General features: G+C 37.7%; 1 long non-coding RNA gene across 1 annotated transcript; it reads right to left on the reverse strand.

The window, feature by feature from the left end:
* Positions 1 to 265: 265 nt before the first annotated feature.
* Positions 266 to 3,291, reverse strand: LOC149619142 (uncharacterized). The gene is made up of 6 exons (XR_016375173.1): positions 2,706 to 3,291; positions 2,474 to 2,621; positions 2,186 to 2,397; positions 1,933 to 2,077; positions 1,789 to 1,861; positions 266 to 1,451 (listed from the first exon to the last, which is right to left on the reverse strand). It is a non-coding gene; the product is annotated as an uncharacterized LOC149619142 (long non-coding RNA).
* Positions 3,292 to 5,435: the final 2,144 nt, after the last annotated feature.

Below are 5,435 nucleotides of genomic sequence, written 5' to 3' on the forward strand. Positions count from 1 at the left end.
AAGCTGTGTAGAAAGGTTTTTAATATGAACGGTAAAGGTTTAGCGAAAATGTCATTAAAAACCTGTCGTAGTTGAAATAAATCAACGCCGCTACGCATTCATAGCGTAAAAAAACATAATAAACCAGCAAAATGAAGGACAGTTTCGATTTAAAACTGACCTTGGACGTGTTGTTATTTAAAATTAAAATAAAGTTTTTGGATCGAAAATTCACGATTTCGAATTTTCAAACCAAAAATAATCTAAAATTTTGAAACCTTTCCAAGTTTTTCTTAAGTATTAAATGGATTATTTTATTGAGGTTGTTAACTAGTTAAAGAAGTGAATAATTGCAGAAGTGTTCCATATCTACAAACCACGTCAAAATTTGATGAAAAATTCTACCACTAAGAACATGTCAACAAGTTATATGGGCGGAAACTCAACATTAACCGGGAATTTGTGTAGAGACGTGAATATATATATTCAAAATACATCAAACGTTTACGAAAATGGTGCGAAATAATTCAACAACTTATTTATGTTGCAATAGATATTGACCTATACAGGTTTGCAGGTTTATAGATGCCGTATAACAGATATACACCCTTTTGAAACAGGGCGGCTCCCAAAGGAGCTCAGCGTATACCTGAATAAATAGTTTTCTTCTACTTGGAATCCTTAAGTAGCCATAGATCCCACGCTAATATCTGATTGAAGGTAAGGAGAAGGGCTTAAGTCCCTCTCCTCCTTCCTCGCGTTTCATTGGTCATTCACATCGACTATAGAACTACTCGTTCAGAGAGAACTTGTTTACATTCGGGTCCGGCGCTCATAGGTCGATAGCTACGTGAATGCCACCTGGTTTCTAAGTTCAAGTACATTTGGGTGACGTCAGAAGTGACGGTTAATACTCCTCGTCCACTTCAGTTCATGTAACAGGGCCCGGAAAATGGCATTAAGGCCAAGATACCAAGTAGAAGAATTCTATATATTCCTGACCTATACCATAAAATGCGTTTAGGTTCTTTGGCCGGACACTCAACATTAACCTGTACCATATATAAACATAAACGAACAATTTGAAAGGTCAAATTTAGGCATTGTTGATTTCTCTCCGTGAAATTAAGGAATTGTCTATGGAGATGATTACTCTCCAAAGTCATAAACTTCTACTCTCCAAAGTCATAAACTTCAGACTTTTCTTCCACCGCGTTTAGCACTTGTTAGAGAAAAACATCAGATGGAGTCTTTATACTAAAATTCACTACCGATGGGAAAGAGTGAACCATATGACGTGATAAACTATAGCGAGTGACATGCCAACAATATACGAGAGCAGGAATATATATAGTTTTATCAGTGCCAATGGAGTAAGTTCGGGTAGATCTCGAAATAAGCAACGCTCGCCATAAAATGTTGTACGACCAAGTAAGGCTTCGATTAAATTTGTTTCCGCAATTTGAGAAGCCCTGCAATGTTCAAAAGTAGATATTAAGGTCAAATTAACACCAAGTAGAAGCAAATGGAAATAGAGTAGTGCCTAAGGTTGTGTACTACGATGTTTGATAGAGCAATCATAACGTTGACTTTTGAGTCATTTGGGGCGTTGAAATATCTCAAGATTTCTTAGTGCAGAACTAGAAAATGTAATTCGGTTTGCCCGCTTACTAGCACTTCGTTTAGTAAGCGAGTTTTCAGAAGAAGTTTTATTTTCTGGACTAAGAAGCAACATGAATCAAACCCGATCAAACATACGCTTTCTTTACGTAACTATTTGTCTTTGCATGGTACTATCACTCTACTTACACAAACGTAACAATTCGCCTCAGTTCTTCATCAATGTCTTTCCTGGTAAAGAGCGTAAATGTGTCGGAATTTCCTATTTTTGTTTTGATAAAATAGGAGGATTGTCTTGAAAAAGTTTACAATAATGATTAATCGAGTACATACATAATAGCTTAAGAGTCGGAAATGCTATTTTTCCCAGTTTTAGACGTTCAATCATACGGTCATAATCAATGTCGACTAGTTCAACTACAGATTTGTCTTTCAACACTTTATTCCATAGCGTCATTTTCATTGGATCCGAAGAAGTCTGGAATAATATTACATTTTATTTGGATAAAATAAAGTTATAATTTTGGCTCACACGTTTCGCCATTAAAACATAACATTTTGAAATATTTTCGTATCTAAAACATACTATTAAATCTTCATGTAGTGGAAGGTTTTCAGCAATAATCAGTTTAACTTTAGGGTAGTCGAGAAAGTCTTAGAATATTAAAGACTCCGCCTTTGCAAATCTTGCCAAAATACATCGCATAAATGAAGCAGATATGCAGAAATAACCCAACATCCAAACCGCAATCACAATACGCTGGTGAAGATATTGATGCCTTGCCCCTAAAGCAACGTCTATAAACATCATGAAACGTACTGAGTACAGGCAAGTGAATATAAACTTCATTTTCGACTAGTTAAAATTTCTAACCTTGCCTGACTAACACTCTCATTGTGAAAAGTATCATTGAACAAAATGATGTCCGTTTAGTCACTTTATTACGTCGGTTGATGAAGCTCTTTGCAAATATCGAAAACAATAGAACAGTTACGAAAGACCCAAATATTGCTAGCCAAACCTGTACACAAAAATTAAAATATTAAATTTGCATTTGGGTTTCACGGTGTTATGAATGTGCTTGAAATTGCGTTGACTTAATCACATTTGAGTCGAATGTAGTAAGTGAAGATGAATGATCCTGAATAGAAGTGATGGGTTTTCCTGACACAATAACCCAATCATCGTACGTTAAGACTGAAGTGTAGTCTAAATAACGATGCGTCTCTATAGTTAATGGCATCGGACAAACACTGAATTGACTCTCCTGAAATAAGGCAATTGACTAAACATCGACAACATTTAGTTCCAAACAAGCGTTGACTTTTCAGACAAAACGTTACCAAAGTCAAACAAACCCACAGTATGAAGTTTAACACTCCAATCGAAAAATAAAAATAAAAATTAAATGCATTATTTTTCTTTGGTTAAAATAACCTGTTGTTTAATTTAGCCAATATTTCCTGGTAAATAATCTTAAAAGGACCTTTTAAACCATCTTCAGTCGGGTCAAGAAAACCAGGCATCATTATAAAATATTATACAGGGTGTTTCTGATAAGTCTGCCATAAATCAAGGGGCGTGTTCTTTGGGTCAAACTGAGTGGAAAGTGTCAAAGAACATGGGGTGTACAAGAATTTGCAACGAAGATATGGCCCCCCCAAACATTAGCCCCTAAAACAAGAAAATATTCGAATATGTAGACTAAAACAAATTCAGCCTTATCAACTTGTTTAGAAATAATGAGACAATTTCAATAGTTTCCCTCTAACATCGTTATTGAACTTTCACCTGGCAGAAGTGTATTAAATGAGTAGAAGTATGCCTACTCTAGTAAAGTAAATTCAAAGTATCATGGTACCTTTCGGTTGGTATTACTTTTATTAACGTAAACAATAAACGGTGGTTTGCTAAAACGTCTTTGGGGTCATCTCAAAGATTTTTTTGACATCGTGTACAAGAATGAAGTCCGTGAATAAAAAACAATGCTGACAGTCATGACGCAAACGTAAAAACTAAACGGTGGTTTGCTATAAAGTAACGCGATGTTGTTGATAACGTCACAGTATCACTTCGAACGAACGTGTGGTAGTACAGTATGGCGTATACCAATGCAGAATATGCAGACATGCATCTCATGTATGGACTGGCGCAGGGCAATTCAGTGGAAGCACAGCGGCGATACCAGGAACAATTTCCGCAACGACGCATACCAAATCGTCGTACGTTTGAGGCTGTTGACAGGCGCTTGAGGGACATCGGACAAGTACAACCCAACAACGTTCGAGAGCGAGACATTCCAGAAGACATGGAGGAAATCGAGGAAGACGTCCTTGCCATGTTCGATGAGGACCCCTCGACAAGTACCAGACAAGTTGGACGACAATTACATGTTAATCACGTTTTGGTCTGGCGAATTCTCCGCGGACATCAGTTTCACCCGTATCATATTCAAAAGGTGCAAGCTCTTAACCCGGCAGATTATCCAAGACGCATCGACTTTTGCGAGTGGTTTTTGGCCAGAGTAGAGGACAATCAATTTCCACGGGTCCTTTTAGTAACCGACGAGGCACATTTTTCCCGGGATGGAATTCTGAACTATCACAACCACCACGAATGGCGCCAATTAAACCCACACGCAACTAGTGTTAGAAGTCACCAACAGCAATTTTCTTTAAACGTATGGTGCGGCATTGTCGGTAATCATTTACTAGGTCCGCATTTTCTTCCACCCAGACTAAATGGTGAAGCATATCTCACGTTCTTAAGAGACACTTTACCTGAACTACTCGAGGACATACCGTTAGCATTACTTCGTGACATGTGGTTTATGCACGACGGGGCACCCCCACATTTCAGCCGTGCAGTTAGAGAACATCTTAATGCTACGTTTAATTTGAGGTGGATTGGGCGTGGAGGACCAGTTGCGTGGCCAGCCAGATCTCCGGATTTAAATCCGTGCGATTTCTATCTTTGGGGTCATCTCAAAGACATCGTGTACAAGAATGAAGTCCGTGATGAGGAAGACTTGCGAAGACGAATTATTGAAGGTTGTCAAACAATCAGGAACATGCCAGGAATCTTCCAACATGTCCAAGAATCTTTCGAAAGACGGGTTCATGTTTGTCTTAACGCCGTTGGTGGACATTTTGAACAATACCTGTAACGTCCATGTTAACTTGTTAAGAATAAAAGTAATACCAACCGAAAGGTACCATGATACTTTGAATTTACTTTACTAGAGTAGGCATACTTCTACTCATTTAATACACTTCTGCCAGGTGAAAGTTCAATAACGATGTTAGAGGGAAACTATTGAAATTGTCTCATTATTTCTAAACAAGTTGATAAGGCTGAATTTGTTTTAGTCTACATATTCGAATATTTTCTTGTTTTAGGGGCCAATGTTTGGGGGGCCATATCTTCGTTGCAAATTCTTGTACACCCCATGTTCTTTGACACTTTCCACTCAGTTTGACCCAAAGAACACGCCCCTTGATTTATGGCAGACTTATCAGAAACACCCTGTATAATTAAACTTTACGACTAAACCGAAAAAGCCAACCTCTGAAACCTATTTTATTTGATCTGCCGATTGCCGAATAAGCAAGAGTTTGCAATTGCCAACTTGGAAATTATAACATTTTGCTGCGTGATTTTTGGATGTACCTTGTATCAGCAGTTCTCAGAAGAGAAGTTCTCGTAATTGTTATCGCGATTTCAAATAAAACAGCGGCGTTGTTCAAAACTGCTGTTTTTCGAAACAGTAGTGTTTACCTTGAGTTTAGAATAATTCCTAACCCTACAGTAGAATATCTTGATCATCATACGCTAA

The sequence above is a fragment of the Phalangium opilio genome, unplaced genomic scaffold (genome assembly GCF_054372755.1).
Source record: "Phalangium opilio isolate 3A_F unplaced genomic scaffold, DU_Popi_V2 ptg000209l_1, whole genome shotgun sequence".
Taxonomy (NCBI): domain Eukaryota; kingdom Metazoa; phylum Arthropoda; class Arachnida; order Opiliones; family Phalangiidae; genus Phalangium; species Phalangium opilio.